The 20,620-nt window shown below is 42.8% G+C and overlaps 1 protein-coding gene across 2 annotated transcripts in view; it reads left to right on the top strand.

The window, feature by feature from the left end:
• The window catches only part of ATP13A2 (ATPase cation transporting 13A2), a 64,560-nt gene that overhangs the window by 13,561 nt on the left and 30,379 nt on the right, over positions 1–20,620 (top strand). Inside the window, exon 1 of one of the 2 annotated variants that reach the window (XM_044282509.1) lies at positions 14,530–14,668. The exons of the other annotated variant lie outside the window; for it this stretch is intronic. The gene's annotated coding sequence lies outside the window, so the exon portion shown is untranslated. Of the gene's footprint in view, positions 1–14,529; positions 14,669–20,620 lie in introns of those variants that run through there. 2 annotated transcript variants of the gene reach the window in all.

Here is a 20,620-nt window from a genome sequence, read left to right as displayed (position 1 = left end):
AGCGTTCATACATTTTATTTCCTATCCTGTGACTAGATGTTGCTTATAGGAAAACTTCTTTTAAAGGGGTTCTCTCATGATTAATATAGTACATTACAATCTTGCTAACAAAGCTAGAACCAGCCCTGTACCTCATATGTATCCAGAGATCTCCTCATTCATTGCTGTGCTAGATTTATATCAAGCTGGCAGCTCAGGGGGTGTGTCCTCTCTCCCTATCACAACTTAGGGGGTGTCCTCTCCTATGCAGCTCTCTCCCTATCACAGCTCAGGGGGGGGTGTCCTCTCCTATGCAGCTCTCTCCCTATCACAGCTCAGGAGGGGGGGGGGGGGTGTCCTCTCCTATGCAGCTCTCTCCCTATCACAGCTCAGGGGGGGTGTCCTCTCCTATGCAGCTCTCCCTATCACAGCTCAGAAGGCAATTGAAGGATGGAACGGAGCATGTGCATCCACGTCAGTGAAGTGTACAGAGAAATATGAAAGAGAACAAACAGCAGGTGGCGCTGTACAGATACATTTTATCGAGTAGCTCAGTGGCTATGCAATAGTTTTAATTACATGCAATTACAAAAGTATTCAGATCCAGATGCTGGTTTAAAAAATGTAGAATATTTTTTTGTGTGGGACAATCCCTTTAAGAACAGATTGATTAGGTTCTGGAGATGTACTAAACTGCACTCTGACCCTCCACTGTGCTTGGATAAGTATGTGTTACATGTACAAAGCCATGTATCAGAATACTCTAAATGCCATAGGTTATGTAGCTTCTAACAATCTGTATACGTGACGCCGTAGGCTAGTGACAGTCTGATGCGTTATTCTTCATGCCGTGTCGTCTCCTGACGCTGAGAAGCTGATGACATTTCTGCCTGCAGTAATTACATGTTACAGGATATCCGTCATAATAATCACCACAGCCATCTAGAAATCAAACACCAGAGCTGCTGGATATTTATTCGTTCTTTTCTACTAAAGTCTTTGTCCAATGGAACAGATTCCAAACGCCAAACCCGCAAAGAGGTATCTCATGGGGAAATAAAACAATTTCTCTAGCGCCACCTTTTGAAAGTGGCTCTGTCATGTACTTGCTTGTCCACGCTCCCACGGCAACTCCGGTTTCTCTGTGGCGGCGCCATTGGAGTTGCACTCTCACAACCAGCCCTGGCCTATCTCCTGGTGCTGATTCCATCAGGTATTGGACTCTGTGCTTGTCTCTTGTTTTGGTTCTGACGTTAATCTCTGGTTTGAACTCTGGCTTATATTTGGTTCTGCATTTGGATTTGGATTCGGTCCTTGTTGTACTCATCTGGTTCTGATCTGGGTCTGTCTGACCACCCCTTCTCCCTCTTGTTTAGGTCCTGTGCACTTAGCTAGGTGAGGGACTATCGCCCAGTTGGGGGCCGCCGTTTAGGGCAAATTGGGACAGTTATGTAGGTGGAATTTAGTGCTGCACTGTCCCTACCTTACGTGACATGCTCCCTATGAATCAGTCTGACTTTTTAACAGGCCTTGGGAGATGACAAGGGAAAATAGCCCAGTCAAATATCCATTGGTAGACAGCTATTTTGGGTTGCTTGCCCTTAACAGTACAAATTAGGAGTTTGGCTGCATGTATGACCAGGCACAGGACGTCGCACTTCTGTCTGTTAGGAATGGAAGCCTGGGTGCTGGATTGGAGTAGTGGTGAATACTGTTTTCTCTGTTAAACTCTTTCACAGCCATAACTAAAACTGGTTTAATGGTCAGACAGGCTACTTTAACCCCTTCAGGATGGCGGATGTCTGCACTTTAAAGGTGGAACTCAGGAGCCTGGCCATAGCACAAAGCATACTCCTGGGGGCTAATGTATGTGATTGATAACGCTGATCGCTGATCGCAGACTTTTAAGCCCTCAGATGCTTTGGGGTCTGTTTTGACCATGTATGAGGCATGTTTCCCCAGGAGGTCTGCGCTCCATAAGCCCATATGGCTCCCCACATGGCGATCACAGTAGCAGTTCATTCCCTGTGGTACCCTTGGTCCCTCCATTACCCAACGAGCCCTGTGTGTGGGCAGAGAAGCGCTCACATATTGCACTCTCTCTTTGCTGCAGGAGAGGATGCAAGACGGACTCACTAGAAAGATGATGGTCCCGTCTCGATTGCATCTCCTGAGGTGGGGCTTGTGGATCCATCCGGTTTTGTAGAATGGCTTTACTCCCTGCCTCAGAGAGCATATGAAGCAATTTGTCTGCCGCTGGATCACAGCGAAGCTGCTCAGTGTCCACCAGGACAAAGAACCCGCAGAGAGCGTTCGAAGATACTGAGCTGAAGACAGCCGAGACAAGTCTGACGGGTAACTGCCTATCTTATGATCCGTGGAAAGTCTGTAGAACCATTGCCAAAGAACCCGCAGAGAGTGCTCGAAGATACTGAGCTGAAGGCAGCCGAGACAAGTCTGACGGGTAACTGCCTATCTTATGATCCGTGGAAAGTCTGTAGAACCATTGCCAAAGAACCCGCAGAGAGTGCTCGAAGATACTGAGCTGAAGGCAGCCGAGACAAGTCTGACGGGTAACTGCCTATCTTATGATCCGTGGAAAGTCTGTAGAACCATTTCCACGTATCTGGCTTAGAGGTGGGCGATTCTGGCAAAAAATAAATAAAAAATATTGATTATTTCTACTTTATGGACAGTTATCTATTATTATATTTTTTTTCTTGCTAAACTGACTAAATGATTTTCAAGGGGTTGCACTGTGTATAGAAGAGGTATCCCGCATATATAGGGGGTCACGGGTCTCCTTTTTATAGAGGGCATGCACTGTATGTAGAGGGGATGTCCTGTATATAAAGGGGGGTTGGGGTGTCCTGTGAATAGATGGGTAGGTGGTGTACTGTAAATAGCGGGGCGGACTGTATATAGGGGAGTGTCCTGTGTTCAGAGGGTGGTATATAGAGGGGGAAGGTGGTATATAGAGGGGTGCACTATATAGGGGAGAGTCCTGTATATAAAGGGGGTTGGGGAGGCTTGTGAATAGAGGGGATGGACTGTATATAAAGAGGGGTTAGTGTCCTGTGTATAGGGGGGTTATGGGTGCACTGTACATATAAGGGGCGGTGTATAGCTATAACTCCCAGCATGCTCAGGCAGGGTTCAGTACAGATATAGAGGCCTGACATATCACAGAACGGAGGCTCTCCGTGCTCCAGTCACAGTCCTTACATCATACTATTTATATAGAACAGCACACATGATATATACAGGGAGTATACAACATAATATCTACTGATATTATTCAGATAGGGAAATACTCCTACCAGTTCATGCTCCATAGTAGTTGTATTCTTGTACATAGGAGGCAGTACTATAGTGGTTATATTTGAGACCATATACTACATATGCCAATGTTTTGGCCCTGGGTTATACATTTTGTACACTCCCTTTAATAAGAATCAAAGTTTAAAGGTTGGGCACTTTCTGGCTAACCCTTAGGTGCATATTTTATAATTTTACAAATATCACAAAACTCATGTTTGTTTATAAGGCCTCATGCACAGAAACCTTGTTTTGGTCCGCATCCGAGCCACAGTTTTTGCGGCTTGGATGCAGACCCATTCACTTCAGTGGGGCTGCAAAAGATCAAAAGATGCGGACAGCACTCCGTGTGCTGTCCGCATCCGTTGCACCGTTCCGTGGTCCGCCCCAAAAATATAACCTGTCCTATTCTTGCCCGTTTTGCAGACAAGAATAGGCAGTTATATTAATGGCTGTCCGTGCTGTTCCGCAAATTGCGGAACGCACACAGATGCCATCCGCAATTTGCAGACTGCAAAACAGACAACGGTCGTGTGCATGTAGGCCTAACTAGTTGAAAAAGTGACAGTGAAACATTCCCCTGATGTCATATTACTAACTTTAAGGGACAGAAGAGCTCTTCTATTTTTACTACTGGCAATTTTGTCAGCTCCATTTAAAATCCTATGGGGGTATCCCTGTTTTAACAAGCGACATTTGATTTCACTGGCCGCTTGTTGAAAACTTTCCATATTGGAGGAGTTCCTCCTAGCTTGTTTTAGTTCCCCTACTGGTGTCTCTTTTATATTGTGAAACAAGAGTCCACGTGAAGAGCGGTATTACATATAGTGATTGGACCATGTTATTGTGTAAGTAGTCAACATGCAGCTTCAGATCAAGAAATGTATGGTTTTCCCTATGGTGATAAGTGAGCGGTAAATTCACATCACTGCAGCCGAATGGACTCTACTATGGCCGCCACGGGACCAGTCTAGATGAATAATAAATCGTCTACGTAGCGGCAATACCAGAGTAAACTGTCTGCAAACTGGTAAAATGTATAGGGACTCCCATAGTAACTCATGAAAGTATTACCTAGGGAAGGTGACCCCCATGGGTGCTCCTAAGATTTGTTCGCAATATCACCTGTTAAATATGAACAAAAAAATGGAAAATTGCAACATAAATATTCTCCCAAATCATTATTGTGATCAGTATAGAAAGACAGAGACTGCAGTAAGGCGCTGACTGCAGGGTTCTGAGGAACAGCTGTGTATAGTGGAGTTACACCTGCGGGGAACCACCAATGGTTTTCTACCCATTCACAGTCATGGAGAGCATAAAGGACATGATTGATGTCTCTCAAAAAACCGGGAATCCGCTTGACAAGAGGCTTCTAAATATCGGGCTAATTAATTTATATTAACACTAACCGGAATAACGTTATATGTTATCAGAGAATGCAGATGATGTACAATTGCTAAGGGAAGTTGGCTCCAAAGATCCTGGTCATTGGGATCTCTCTTCTGGGCTTTCTTTGTTTATCTGTGTTTTCCTTGTTCCCTCTGTCTTTTTCCTGTTGCTCTCCCCCCCCCCCCCCCTGTGTGGTTTATGATCACAAACTTATCAGTTAGACACCTTCCTAACTTGAGTTTTCCAATCATTGTTGGCTAGGCGTGTACATATGATAATGATGGTGATGTCATTGTATTACCCAAAATGCATTTCTGCTCTTGGTGTAATGTTACTCATTTACCCCTAGGTGACACTATTACCTAAGCTATTATTATCATCCTAGTAAGGGTTAAATATCCAAGTTTGAATTTATCTCACATTCTATACACATGACATATGGAGCCTTAAATCAAAGCTAGGGTATTCGTTTTTGACACAAAAACTAACTAAAACACAGACTTTGTGGTACCATTTGGCTGTTTCTCACACTCTCAAATTTATTTTACAGATAATAATATAATGAACCTTGTTCTCTCACAGAGATATGTGTCTCCTCTGTTACACCAATGGGAGATTAATGGTTAGTTAAAATAACACATCTTTCCTTGAACAGAGACTCATTAACAAACACTTTTAAATTCGTGCTTTAGGAGTATATGCGTTCCTAGTGAGAAATATATATATATATATATATATATATATATATATATATGATAACCGATACATAGACGTCCTTAAAAATAGTAATATAAAACAATACATAGTTTTTGTTTAAGAAAATCAATAGGACCTAAGGTTGATTATACGTGTATATAGATATTACAGATTTTCTGCTTTATTAATAGATACCAAACTGTAGAGATAATTAGCACCAGCTGCATCTAGGAAATATCCTTATCTTAGTAGTAAATCTACAAGGAGACAAGAACGACTCTTCTCAGACTGGTACATGAACTGTCCTTTCCATGAACCTCTTTTAGCCATCTTTAAAATGCATGACATAACGGTGAATATAACACACATGGCCTATTATATATTAAATCCACTATAATAAAAATATTTTGCTATAAATTTTATATACCACATAATAAAAAATTAAAAAAAGGCTGCTCTCAACTGCTCCTTCTCTGCTGTGAGCACGGAAAAAAAACGCACCTGGATGCGGGTAACGAAGTTTAAACAAAAAGCAAAATCCAGACCAGTCTCGCGGAGGTAAAATCGATACTTTATTGACGTGGTATAAAATTACATCCAGGAAAAACAATCTAAGTCTACATGTTTCGGGCTACTTAGAATGTGAGCCCTTTACTCATGACACATTCTAAGTAGCCCGAAACATGTAGACTTAGATTGCTTTTCCTGGATGTATTTTTATACCTCGTCAATAAAGTATTGATTTTACCTCTGCGAGACTGGATTTTGCTTTTCGTTTGGACTTCAAATTTTATATACCTATGAAAAGGCACAACAGTTACTACAGATGTAGTTGTCATTTATCATATTCAGATTTCACTCTTTATAGAAACCTGAATCAAGCAGAACAACGATTCCACCTCTGTGGTCTTGTCACGATGTCAAATCCTGTATACGAGTTAAAAAAGTTTTCCCATGAGTAATGTAAATAATGAAAATCAGCCATCGTACAGTATATGACCATCTCAATCTTGAGCAGAACAATAGTTCCACCTCTGTCGTCTTGTTTCACCGTCAAATCCTGTATATTACGGAGAGAGTTAATGGCGACAATTAGTCTAGACCAGTGGTGGTGAACCTATGGCACTCAGAGCCGTCTCTGTGGGCACCCGCACCCTGGAAAAAGTCTTTGGTGTACCAATATCCCTTAGACTTTTCCTGCCATTCATCAGCGCAGGGCGCACTATGAACAGCACGGGCAGCGCAGTGAATGTAGGCAGCCATTATAGCTAAATGATAAAGTACACGGAAGATACTATACTGGACTGTAGTATTGGCACTTTGCGATAAATAAGTGGGTTTTGTGTTGCAGTTTGGGCACTCGGTCTGTAAAAGGTTTGCCACTGCATTTTGTTAGACAGTGAAATTGAGTCCCGCTCGACTGATTCCTAAAACTTGTCCGGAGCAGCGAGCGTGACTGCACAGGGTAAAAAATTTGACTGTGAAACCTGTTGACTTGTGAACCGGATCTATCGCCCGTAAATCACCTAAAGTACAAATAGCTCCTTAAGGGCCACGCGTTCCGAAAAAGTTATACCCTGATTTTTTTTTTTTTTTTTTTTTTTTTGTATGCATTTCTGCATGTGTACCACCAGCACTAGTGAAATCGTTATCCCCTCCAGAAAAGTTGTTTTTAACCCTTAAATTCCGAGCCAGTCTGTTCACATGAATGATGGTTGAATACAAGTCAAAGTGATAAGACGGCGCAAACGTCAATCCTGTGGATGATTCGTTTAGCTCAGAGATGGCCAACCTGCAGCTCTCCAGCTGTTGCAAAACTACAACTCCCACCATGCCCTGCTGTAGGAATAGGAAGTGTGGGCATGCTGGGAGTTGTAGTTTTGCAACAGCTTGAGAGCCTCAGGTTGGCCATTCCTGATTTAGCTGGTCTTGTGAAATTACTTTAGCAGATAAATGATATAGGGGGACATCATCTATTAGCGATGTCGGCAGGGATAGCCATGGCCTGCGCTTTTTTTTTTTTTTCTTCCTTCCCCACCTCCGTTTTTTTTTTTTTTTTGGTGAATGTCAAAGTTCGCTTTGCTGTCTCCTGCATTTCTGGTTAGAGGCATCATGTTTTGTTCCAGGATCTTGTGTTGAGATGTGGCGTTCTGTAGAGTTAATGGAGAAGTCTGACCTGCATAGTCTCAGCCTTGGCTGATTCCAGTTTGATCAGATTAGCTTGTATTGTGGCGTTCAGTTCCTCGTATGCCTGTTGGTTATGTAACATCATAGCTAACACGGATGTCAGTAATCATCATCATCTGTGTCTCAAAGGTACTGTGTTGAAGCTGTTATGTTGAGTGACAGCCACAAAAGAATTTTTAAAGCAGCAACATTTTTATGGACATGGTGGTGGAGAGACACGCACGCTAACTGATCATACAGTTCATGTCATGTTTGGAGAAGATTTTATTTCAAGAGTAAGGCCTGTATTACACCAACAGATTATCTGACAGATTAGTGTGACCAATCATTGGTCAGATGGCAAATTCCACTCACAGATCTTTTGTTATACACACCAACTATTGGTCTGATTGGACAGGTATTGGTCAGATAATCTATTGGTATGATACAGGCCTTACGCACATGGTGAGATCCGACTACCCTTCAAAGTTAGGTTTAAAAAAAAAAACCATATGGTTTCCAAAAGATTATGGCTTCAAAAATTCACCACTCAAGTTTACTCTGATACCGATAAATTCAACTGAGAATCAATCGGAGTGTACCTGAGTTTTCAAAAAAGTTTGCATAATGTCTTCTTTGTACTGATAATTGTATATATATTAATGTCATTATAATCATGAAGGAACTGGTGTTTTTTTTTGGCTTCCCTAAAGTCTGTCGGCTATATTATTCCCTGTTTTAGCTGCTCAGCTAGATGCATTTCTTTCACAAGCAGGGGATGTCTCTCTTCTGCCAGTACTTTAATGTAGTGACCTCACTTCCCACTATGTTTTGTTTTCTTCTAGGCAGTTCAAAAAGATAAGGAGGGGGATATCACACAGAAAAACAGGACGCTCCTGTGATTTTTAGAAGCCATTCTTTTGCCAGGCTGGGCGTTATGTGAGCTCCTGTGCTCACTCCACTAATGGCCTGCATACCACATCGTATAGAGTGCAGAAGCTTCGCTCCGCTGTCTGTGTCCGCTCTGCTAAAGTCTGACATAGCCCATCTATGCCAGGCTTTAGGAGAGCAGCGCTGGTACAGGCCGGAGTGGCTGCAGGGGAATCTGTACTTTAGTGCACAGTGCTGTACAGATTGTAAAGTGCAAAAGACACCTGAACATCGGGCTACTATTTTGCATGAAAAATTTAATTAAAAAAGTATTACAAAAAATATTTTTAGCACATTTAGAATAGGAGTGGCACCTTCAAGTGTGAATGCACTCCTATTATCTGGGGAGTAGCATTCTTATGCACTTTTTGCCCCGCCTAGCCCACAAGCGACCTTGATTAGGAGGTACATATGGCTGTGTGTGCTTCTCCTCTCATTGGAGAGGAGCAGCACACTATATGTGCAGGGTCTGCTCTCCTGAATGTAGACGCCCAACGGGATAGGTAGGTTTAGAGAAGGACCTGCCTAACTGAGACCACCATGGTGCTGGTAGGTGGGCACAGATGTGTTTTGATCAAAATATATTGGCTGAGAGTCTCGGATTCTATCATATCGGAGTGAGGGCTTAGTCCATATATCATGTTTGCATCTATTGTGTTAGTGCATTATTTTCTTTTCTTTTTTTTTTTTATATTTAGAATAGGAGTTAAGAAAGTTTAGTTAAAAGTTTAGGTGCACTTTAATCTTATCAAATTGGAATCGGACATGGCTGAGACTAAGCAGGTTAAATTTCTCAGCGACCTTCAAGACTACAAATCTGTTTCTTTTTATAATTGACAACGTTCTGATATAAAAATTTCTACTTAATTGACAACATTCTGATATAAAAATTTCTACAAGGTGATTGATTCTGAAAAAAGGCTAATAAAAAGAAACAAACCCAAAAAAAAGCTCCCATCTCGAGTTTATTTCATCTCTTCAGACCTTGATTCCTCAGACACCACATCTCAACACAAGATCCTGTAATAAAACATAAAGGGGGTTATTTATTAAGACCAGCATTTTAGACACCAGTCTTAATATCCCCTATAGCCGGCGGTGGATGCGCCGAATTTATGTAGAGTTGTCGGCCTTTATATAACTTCAGCGTATCCACCGCCTGTCTAAATGTACTCTAGCTTTCTTGCTGGCGTAGATTAGGCCATTTCTACACCTAAAACAGGCATAGAAAATGATAAATGAGATGGGCCTGCTGGCCCGCCCACATCGCGCCCCCTTTTTTTATTTTTTAGACCTGGAGTGAGTGGGGAAACGTTGCAAATAACCTTTGCACCCCAATCTGTGCCAGGTATACACTAAACAGTGGTGCATATCTGTTAGTAAATGACCCCCAAAGTCTCTAATCAAAAACACAGGACGCAGCAAAGTGAAATTGGACATTCACCAAAATAAAAAAGAAGAGACTGAGGGGGAACACAAGCACTGGCCATCGCTATCCCTGCAAATAGATGATGTCCCCATATATAATTTCAGCAGAAATTCTTTCACAAGACCCGCCAAATGTATGATCCAAAGGACTGACATGTACGACGTCTTGTCACTTTGACTTCAATTCAACCATCGTTGCTGTGAACAGACCATCTCGCGGTTTAATGGTTAAAAATGGAGATGAACGAATTTCAAATTTTGAAATTCATTCACGCTTCGTTTACTGGTAAAAGGGGAATCGCGTTATGGATTCCGTTACCACGGACCATAACGCAATTCTATGACAGAATGCATAACGGAATACCTTTAGAGGCATTACGTTATTCATTTCGTCATAACAGAAGTCTAAGGGCTGCAAAACAGATCCGTTCCGTTTCCGTTATGCAGGAGAGGACTCCCCTGCATAATGGAAACGGAATGTATCCGTTTTGCAGCCCATAGACTTCTGTTATGACGAAATGAATAACGTAATGCCTCTAAAGGTATTCCGTTATGCATTCTGTCATAGAATTGCGTTATGGTCCGTGGTAACTGGATCCATACTGCAATTCACCTTTTACCACCAAACGAAGTGTGAACGCAAAAGACTTCTGGAGGAGGTTATGATGTCACTATTACCGGTGGTATACTTGCAGATCTGTATATAAAAAAATATTTTTTACAACAAGTGCCCCTTAAAGGCTGTGTACACCTTTTTTGGAGTCTTTTTTTATTTATTTTTTATGGTTGCATTTAACTTATTTTTGGCGAAAAATAATATTTTCAATTTGCTTTTAAAAAAATACTGAGCTGTTCTGTTACAAAGGGTTACCTGTTTTTCTAACTGTGTGACCGGTACTTTCACATTTTTACTTTGTGCCGTCATCTAATTGCCCTGATCTGTAAACTACTAAGAGGTCATAAACACATAAGCCACATTCTTAGGCCTCTTGCACACGACTGACCGTATGTATTTTGCGGTCTGCAAGAAATGGATACGCAAAAAATACAGCTGACATCCGTGTGCATTCTGTATTTTGCGGAACAGAACAGCTGTCCCCTAATAGAACAGTACTGTCCTTGTCCATAATGCGGATAATAATAGGACATGTTCTATTATTTTTTTTGCGGAATGGAAATACGGAATCAGAATGCACACGGAGTACCTTCCTTTTTTTTTTTTTTTTTGCGGACCCATTGAAATGAATAGTTCCGTATACGGTCTGAAAAAAATAAACAAAAAAACGGAACGGACGCGGAATGAAAATACATTTGTGTGCATGAGACCTTATCAGTAAGATAAGTATTGAGCTTTAATGAGTGTTTATAATGTCAGAGAGCAGAAATGAGGATTCTGTCTGCTCCTCAGATGACTGAAAAGACAAAAAATCCACAGGCAAAAGAATTCCATATTAATAAAATTGAAAATATGCAATAATACAAATGTAGCCATTAAATAAGTTTTCCGAGATCTTAATACTGATGACCTATTCTCTGGATAGGTCTTCAGTATGTGATCGGTGAGGGCCCTACACCTGGGACCCCTGCCGATCAACAGTTTGAGAAGGGTCCTGTGAGCGCTGCGGCCTTCTCCTTGCTTACCGAGCACAGCGCCGTACATTGTATAGTGGCTGTGCTTGGTATTGCAGCTCAGCTTCATTCACTTCTATGGGGCTGAGCTGCTCCTAGGCCACGTGACTGATGAATGTGACCTCACTGGGCCTAGGGAAAGCAGAGGGAAGGCCGTGGCACTCACTGGTGCCTTCTGAAACAGCTGATCGGTGGGGGTCCCAGGTGTCCAACCCCTGCAAATCAGATACTTATGACCTATCCAGAGGATAGCTCATCTGTATTAAAATTGGTATTCCCACCCACACTTTGCTCCCATTGCATTGGGCACCGGTTTGCTGGGTGAGCGGCAGTCGGAAGGGCAATCCGTCTTCTGCAGCCTCTCGTCAAGGGGATTCCAGGTTGAGAGACACCAATCATGACGACTTACACAACAGGGTCAATAGTGTCGCACGTGGTCAACTCGCTGCATGTAATACTGCTCTTCACGTGGACACTTGTCATGCGTTTCATTCTATAAAAGTGATCCCCTTAGGGGAACTAAGGCTACTTTCACACCTGCGCTTTTCCTTTCCGTTATTGAGTTCCGTCATAAGATCTCAATACCAGAAGAAAACGCTTCCGTTTTGTCCCCATTCATTGTCAATGGGGACAAAACTGAACTGAGCTAAACGCAGTGCACCAGAATGCCTTCCGTTCAATTTATGTAGTGTTATAGTAGTTATATTCTTGTACATAGGAGGCAGTATTATAGTAGTTATATTCTTGTACATAGGAGCAGTATTATAGTAGTTATATTCTTGTACATAGGGGGCAGTATTATAATAGTTATACTCTTGTACATAGGAGGTAGTATTATAGTAGTTATATTCTTGTACATAGGGGGCAGTATTATAATAGTTATACTCTTGTACATAGGAGCAGTATTATAGTAGTTATATTCTTGTACATAGGAGGCAGTATTATAGTAGTTATATTCTTGTACATAGGAGCAGTATTATAGTAGCTATATTCTTGTACATAGGAGGCAGTATTATAGTAGCTATATTCTTGTACATAGGAGCAGTATTATAGTAGTTATATTCTTGTACATAGGAGCAGTATTATAGTAGTTATATTCTTGTACATAGGGGGCAGTATTATAGTAGTTATATTCTTGTACATAGGGGGCAGTATTATAATAGTTATACTCTTGTACATAGGAGCAGTATTATAGTAGTTATATTCTTGTACATAGGAGGCAGTATTATAGTAGTTATATTCTTGTACATAGGAGGTAGTATTATAGTAGTTATATTCTTGTACATAGGAGGCAGTATTATAGTAGTTATATTCTTGTACATAGGAGGCAGTATTATAGTAGTATATTCTTCTACATAGGAGGCAGTAGTATAGTAGTATATTCTTGTACATAGGAGCAGTATTATAGTAGTTATATTATTGTACACAGGGGCAGTATTATAGTAGTTATATTCTTCTACATAGGAGGCAGTATTATAGTAGTATATTCTTCTACATAGGAGGCAGTAGTATAGTAGTATATTCTTGTACATAGGAGCAGTATTATAGTAGTTATATTATTGTACACAGGGGCAGTATTATAGTAGTTATATTCTTGTATATAGGGGCAGTATTATAGTAGTTATATTCTTGTACATAGGAGGCAGTATTATAGTAGTTATATTCTTGTACATAGGAGGCAGTATTATAGTAGTTATATTCTTGTACATAGGAGGCAGTATTATAGTAGTTATATTATTGTACACAGGGGCAGTATTATAGTAGTTATATTCTTGTACACAGGGGCAGTATTATAGTAGTTATATTCTTGTACACAGGGGCAGTATTATAGTAGTTATATTCTTGTACATAGGGGCAGTATTATAGTAGTTATATTCTTGTACATAGGAGGCAGGAGGCAGTATTATAATAGTTATATTCTTGTACATAGGGGCAGTATTATAGTAGTTATATTCTTGTACATAGGGGCAGTATTATAGTAGTTATATTCTTGTACATAGGAGGCAGTATTATAGTAGTTATATTCTTGTACATAGGGGCAGTATTATAGTAGTTATATTCTTGTACATAGGGGCAGTATTATAGTAGTTATATTCTTGTACATAGGGGCAGTATTATAGTAGTTATATTCTTGTACATAGGGGCAATATTATAGTAGTTATATTCTTGTACATAGGAGGCAGTATTATAGTAGTTATATTCTTGTACATAGGAGGCAGTATTATAGTAGTTATATTATTGTACACAGGGGCAGTATTATAGTAGTTATATTCTTGTACACAGGGGCAGTATTATAGTAGTTATATTCTTGTACATAGGGGCAGTATTATAGTAGTTATATTCTTGTACATAGGAGGCAGTATTATAGTAGTTATATTCTTGTACATAGGAGGCAGTATTATAGTAGTTATATTCTTGTACATAGGAGGCAGTATTATAGTAGTTATATTCTTGTACATAGGAGGCAGTATTATAGTAGTTATATTATTGTACACAGGGGCAGTATTATAGTAGTTATATTCTTGTACACAGGGGCAGTATTATAGTAGTTATATTCTTGTACATAGGGGCAGTATTATAGTAGTTATATTCTTGTACATAGGAGGCAGTATTATAGTAGTTATATTCTTGTACATAGGAGGCAGTATTATAGTAGTTATATTCTTGTACATAGGAGGCAGTATTATAGTAGTTATATTCTTGTACATAGGAGCAGTATTATAGTAGTTATATTCTTGTACATAGGAGGCAGTATTATAGTAGTTATATTCTTGTACATAGGAGGCAGTATTATAGTAGTTATATTCTTGTACATAGGAGGCAGTATTATAGTAGTTATATTCTAGTTTTCATTCTATCTCACCATTTATAGGGCAGCCTCCTGTATTCGCTGATGTTCTTCCTTCTAGTCATCCTGTCCAGTCAGTTGACAAAACCAGTTTGTAATGCGGTATATCAGCTTTTCCTGGCTGCCATGTGGCTGTTTGTGAGCGGTGGGTGTGGTCAGGTACATTCCTTCTACGTACAGGTTGTCGCTGCTCTCACACCTGTTACACGGAGCTGGAGGAGAATTATCACAATCTCGTGACAGTCCTGTTCAGAACCTTGATGGTTAAAAGCTGACCTTCAGGTGAGTGGTTGTATGTGACTGTAAGTCATTCAATATGTATAAGAGGTATAGTCTGACCTTGATGATGGCTGAGGGTCTATAGGTGGGCACAAAAACCATGATCATGACACCTCTGTATGGTTGGGTTCACATCTGCTCTGTGAACTCCGGCAGTCTGTTCCGGTGTCGCCCCGAATCGGGCCTCCACCTGTGCGGGTAACGCTTGCTTCTCAGTATATAGGCTGCATCATAAAATCCGCCATCCTCTGGCAGGAATGTACTTTATAGGCAATGTGTATTGGGACGGTTTATGTACATTGAGAAGACTGTGAGGTGGATCACATCTTAAGACGACGGTATCAATAGCACTATTGTACGTCTAGTTGGAAACCACGGGAGCTTCCGAGTATCGGCGTGTCATTGTTCTATAGTGGTCTGTGGCCATTACAGGGATTACCTGCAGTTCTATCCTGCCCTGGAGTCAATGCTGCCGGACAGGAATCTCCTGTTCTGTGCTCTCGGCCGCTGATGTCAGTATTTCTTGTGGATGGAAAGTATTTAAATGCTCCTGGGATCTAATACTTTTGCAGCGGCAATGACCTGATTATCTGTACTATAGGCCATAGGGCCCAGGTACGTGTTGTCGATGATATCCTTGTGAATGTTGTCACATTTGTCGTCGTTTTGACTGGAGGTTGTCCTTGTTTTGATGGTGGACATTTTAGGATTGCAATCTGTATATAAAGCATCAATATTTTTCGTTCATGGCTGTTGAGTCAGTAAAATATTCAGAATAAAAATACATGATAAAATCATTGAAAAGCCTGATGTTACCATGATTGTACTGCATAAAAATTATTACTAGTTATTCTACATAAGGTATTTATGCTGATGTCGAAGTGTGAAAAATAGAGGAGTCTATACTGTTACTGATCCCGAGTTACATCCTGTATTATACTCCAGAGCTGCACTCACTATTCTGCTGGTGCAGTCACTGTGTACATACATTACATTACTTATCCTGTACTGATCCCGAGTTACATCCTGTATTATACTCCAGAGCTGCACTCACTATTCTGCTGGTGCAGTCACTGTGTACATACATTACATTCCTTATCCTGTACTGATCCTGAGTTCCATCCTGTATTATACTCCAGAGCTGCACTCACTATTCTGCTGCTGCAGTCACTGTACATACATTACTTATCCTGTACTGATCCTGAGTTACATCCTGTATTATACTCCAGAGCTGCACTCACTATTCTGCTGGTGCAGTCACTGTGTACATACATTACATTACTTATCCTGTATTAATCCTGAGTTACATCCTGTATTATACTCCAGAGCTGCACTCACTATTCTGCTGGTGCAGTCACTGTGTTCATACATTACATTACTTATCCTGTATTAATCCTGAGTTACATCCTGTATTATACTCCAGAGCTGCACTCACTATTCTGCTGGTGCAGTCACTGTGTACATACATTACTTATCCTGTACTGAGCCTGAGTTACATCCTGTATTATACTCCAGAGCTGCACTCACTATTCTGCTGGTGCAGTCACTGTGTACATACATTACTTATCCTGTACTGATCCTGAGTTACGTCCTGTATTATACTCCAGAGCTGCACTCACTATTCTGCTGGTGCAGTCACTGTGTACATACATTACTTATCCTGTACTGATCCTGAGTTAGGCTACTTTTCAATTCCGCTATTGAGATCAGTCATAGGATCTCGATAGTGGAAGGAAACACTTCAGTTTTGTCCACATTCATTGTTATTGAGAACAATCCTGAACTGAATGAAACTGAATGCTCCAAAATGCATTTAAAATGCAAGCATCGGTTTTTTTTTTGTCCGCGATGTGGTGCGGAGCAAGACACAATGTCAGTCAATGGGGATGGATCCGTTTTCTCTGACACAAGTCCCCCATTGCCTTTCAGTGGCTAGAAGCGTAGGACGTGCCGGCAGATGAGAACCATTTGGCCCATCTGGGGGTCATTCTTCATTCTCTGCAGTCTATTTTTGCTTGTACCTCATCGGTGACCGAGATTTTCCATCATTGCTGTTTGCTTGGAGCGTATTGTATGAAAGCATATTGATTACATTCTGAACAGACACAACGGTGAGCACAGCGGGCGGACATGTATTTACAGAGCAGGGTGGATGCTGGGGGCGCTGCCAGAGCACACAGCGCGGAGGTGCTGGGCTTTGTAGTCCTAACCAGATGCCATTGCTGAATCTGCAAAGAGGTATCTCCCAAGGAAGATGCCTCATTAGCGCCTCCTCTTTGAAGTGGCTCCCTGTGAGTCAAGATCCAACTTTCCAATATATAGCAGTGCCAGATATCCGTAGAGCGCTGTTTCCTCGCACCCTGAGTGACTGAATCTGGGATTGTTTGGTTTTGACTTGGACCAGATCCAGGAGACCATTGTTTTATCTCTCCGGTGGCGGATATCGCCTGTAATCGCAACGAGGGTCCTGATGGTTTATCCAGGAACACGTCTTGACTTTATGGTGCAAAACGTCTCGCACCTCACATTTGTAGCTGCCTTTTCAGCTATTGCTCTCTGGTATCAACCTCTTAAAGTAGAGCAGCCGTGACAGGGTGCAGACTACTACTCCCCCCGCAGACTACTACTCCCAGAATCCCTATTTAAAGCGAAGGTAGAATTTATCGACGGTGAATCGATTGCTTGAAAGTACAGGATAAGTCTCCTCTCCCTCACAGTCCATGATTTTGTGTGGGTTCTTGCCCTCTTATTCACTTTTTTCTTGCCGTCTGTCCGTCACTCGTCCCTGTAATGACTGTGGCAGTGGTTGTGTCGTGCGCCCCCCCCCCCCCCCCCCCGCCCTTCCGGCCTGTACGACGTTATTTGCTCTGCCGTGGACTTTACCCCCGGGACTTGGCAGCCAGATCATTTATCTCTCAAATCTGGAGTAGTCTAAATTGAGAGGCATTTAACGAGTCCCGTCCCCCCCCCCCCCCGCGAAATATAGCGTGTGCATGCCATTGGAAAACTGTCGTCTCGCTCTGTTATTCGTTACACCTTCAGGCAGTCATCCCTCTATACAGGCAAACGCAGTGCGTTGCTCTTCGCCATCGGGCTGTTTCCCAATGTTTACCAGCTATTGTTTGCCGTTATTATCCCCTTATCGCAAGTTTCCCTAGGCTATGTGACGTCACGTTCATCTGTCACATGGCCTAAACGTAGCTCAGCCTCGCTGAAGGGAATGGGGCTGCAATACCAAGCACAGCCACTACACAAGGGATGGCGCTGTGCTTGAGCTAAGAGGAGGAGCGGCGCTACTGTGAGTGCCGGTGCCTTCTTAAACAACTGATTGGCGGGGGTCCCGGAGGTCAGACTCCCACCGATCAGATACTGATGACCTATCCTGATGTCCCAACTGGGAACTTAAAGAGGCCCTGGGGGAAAAATAAATAAAAGTTAACACATTTTGTAGTCAGATCCAAATTGACTAAAGGCAGGGCCATCAGTATCATATTGTGGAATGTTATACCCCCCAGCATCACAAAATACCTACCCCAAACCAAAACTGCCCCTCTGTGGCGTCCAGCACCACTCACCATGTTCTTTTCTCCTACTCCAGGATGGCAATACAGTTGAAATCAGGAGGGGACAGATCGTTAGTCACCATGGCTGGTGGCTATGAGGAGGGCACTGGAGGCCCCATGGGCATCGGCCCACCTGGAAGTTTCCCTGTAGGATCTATGGCCAGTCCGCCCCTGGTCACGCGGCCTTTGCGCAGCTCAATCCGATGCAAGTAAATGGTATTGAGCTGCAATACTAAGCACGGCCACTATACTGTGAACAGCGCTGTGCTGGGCGGAGGTAGACTCTAGTGTTCTTTAGGCCCCATGCACACAACCGTATTTTTGGTGTGGATCGGATGTGGACCAATTAATTTGAATGGAGTCGCAAAATATACGGCATCACACCGTGTGCTGTCCACACACATATGTCCATTCCGCCGTCCTGCAAAAAAGTTTTGCAGCTGAGAATAGCCATTTTTTAAATGGAGTGGGACACGGGGAACGTGAAAATGTGTGACGTACATGGCTGTTAAACGTGCGTTTGAGGACCGCAAAACTGAGATGTGGTGCAACAGTCCATGTAGAATCGGCCAACAGAACAGGATTTTAAGTGTTTTTTTTTCTCAATAGGTCATCAACTTCTGATCCTTGGTGGTCCGACTCCCCTGCTGATGAGCTGTATGAGTGGACCGCAGCGCTCTAGTACACCCGTCAGAGTGCTGTACATTGTATAGCGTCTGTGCTTGTGATTGCAGCTCAGCCCCATTCACTGGAATATAACCGAGCCACACAAAAGCCACGTGACCAATGGACGTCGTGTCACAGGCCACGGAAGGGTGCGCAACCGTCACCCAAGCACCATGGCCTCTTATAACAGCTGATCGGCAGGGGTGCCGGGAGACAGACCCCCACCCATCAGATTTAAAGACAGGTCATCAATAAGGGCTCATGCACACGACCGTGTGCTGGCCTTCCGTGCATTGGTGACTACAATTTGCTGTCCCGAATGTGCGGCAACATCCGTGCGGCGGCCGCAGACAGATCCAGACTTTTTCAACTTGAATGAGTCCGTGATCTGTCCACACCGCAAAAAAATAGTGCATGCATTACTTTTTTGCGGTGCGGAGGCACGGACAGAAAACCCACGGAAGCACACCGTAGTACTTCTGTTCCATGCCTCCGTTCCACATCTCCCGGACTGCGGACCCATTGAAATTAATAGGTCCGTGATGCGGGATGCACACGGCCAGTGCCCGTGTATTACGGACCCCTTGTATGTGGGCTGCAATACGACCATGGGCAGCACATGGTCGTGTGCAAGAGCTTTAAGTCCCAGAAAGAAGAAATGTTGCAGAAATGCCCTATTTTTGTCATTTATTGCTCTTTTTACAGTAGCTGTAAGTTGTTGGGGTTTAATTTTAGCTGTTTATACTTGTTGTACTTGTATTTTGCAGTATAATGACCCAATGTGGATTTAAAGCTCTACCATTTGTCCTCAGTATTATGTGGCAGTAGCTGCCCCCAGTCTATGCACTGAAATGCTGCTCCAACCGGGGGGAAATTGGCCTGTTTAAAATTCAGGGTTTTTGCTCTCCAGCAGAATTAACTTTTCCAGGGGGAATATAATTATATTGTGACCATTATTACTAGGGGTGCACCGAAATTTCGGCGGCCGAGAATGCACCTAATCTGTTTCTGCCGATATTTTTACATATCGGCCGGAAATAGCGGGGAGGGACTGGGAGGAGGAGCTGGTGGCCGGTGCGTTCACTGTGCTCCGGCCCCCAGCTCCAGTAGTTATAAAATGTTGTACAATTAATAAGCATTCTATTCATGAGGCCCCCTCTGCAGTATTACATTCAATACAGCCACATCCTACGCACAGGGCTGTCATCTTAATGCTGGCCGGCCGGGCAGACGAGCGGCAGCGTCACGACTGACGTCACATGCCTGCGCCGCCTCCTTCATTCAGAAAGTAGGCCGGGCACATGACGTCAGTTGTGACGCTGCCGCTCGTCTGCCCGGCCGGCCAGCATTAAGATGACAGCCCTGTGAGTAGGATGTGGCTGTATTGAATGTAATACTGCAGAGGGGGGCCAAATGAATAGAATGCTTATTAATTGTACAACATTTTATAACTACTGGAGCTGGGGGCCGGAGCACAGTGAACGCACCGGCCCCCAGCTCCTCCTCCCAGTCCCTCCCCGCTATTTTCTATTAATCTATTAATTGTACAATGGGGGCTGTGGATGGCACTGTTATGGGGTGGGTGGGGGTCTGTGGATGGCACTGTTATGGGGTGGGTGGGGGTCTGTGGATGGCACTGTTATGGGGTGGGTGGGGGTCTGTGGATGGCACTGTTATGGGGTGGGTGGGGGTCTGTGGATGACACTGTTATGGGGTGGGTGGGGGT

The sequence above is a fragment of the Bufo gargarizans genome, chromosome 2 (assembly GCF_014858855.1).
Source record: "Bufo gargarizans isolate SCDJY-AF-19 chromosome 2, ASM1485885v1, whole genome shotgun sequence".
In the NCBI taxonomy this organism is placed as follows: Eukaryota; Metazoa; Chordata; class Amphibia; order Anura; family Bufonidae; genus Bufo; species Bufo gargarizans.
The sequence above is the reverse complement of the archived record's forward strand: the minus strand, read 5'-3'. Positions and strand labels throughout refer to the sequence as shown.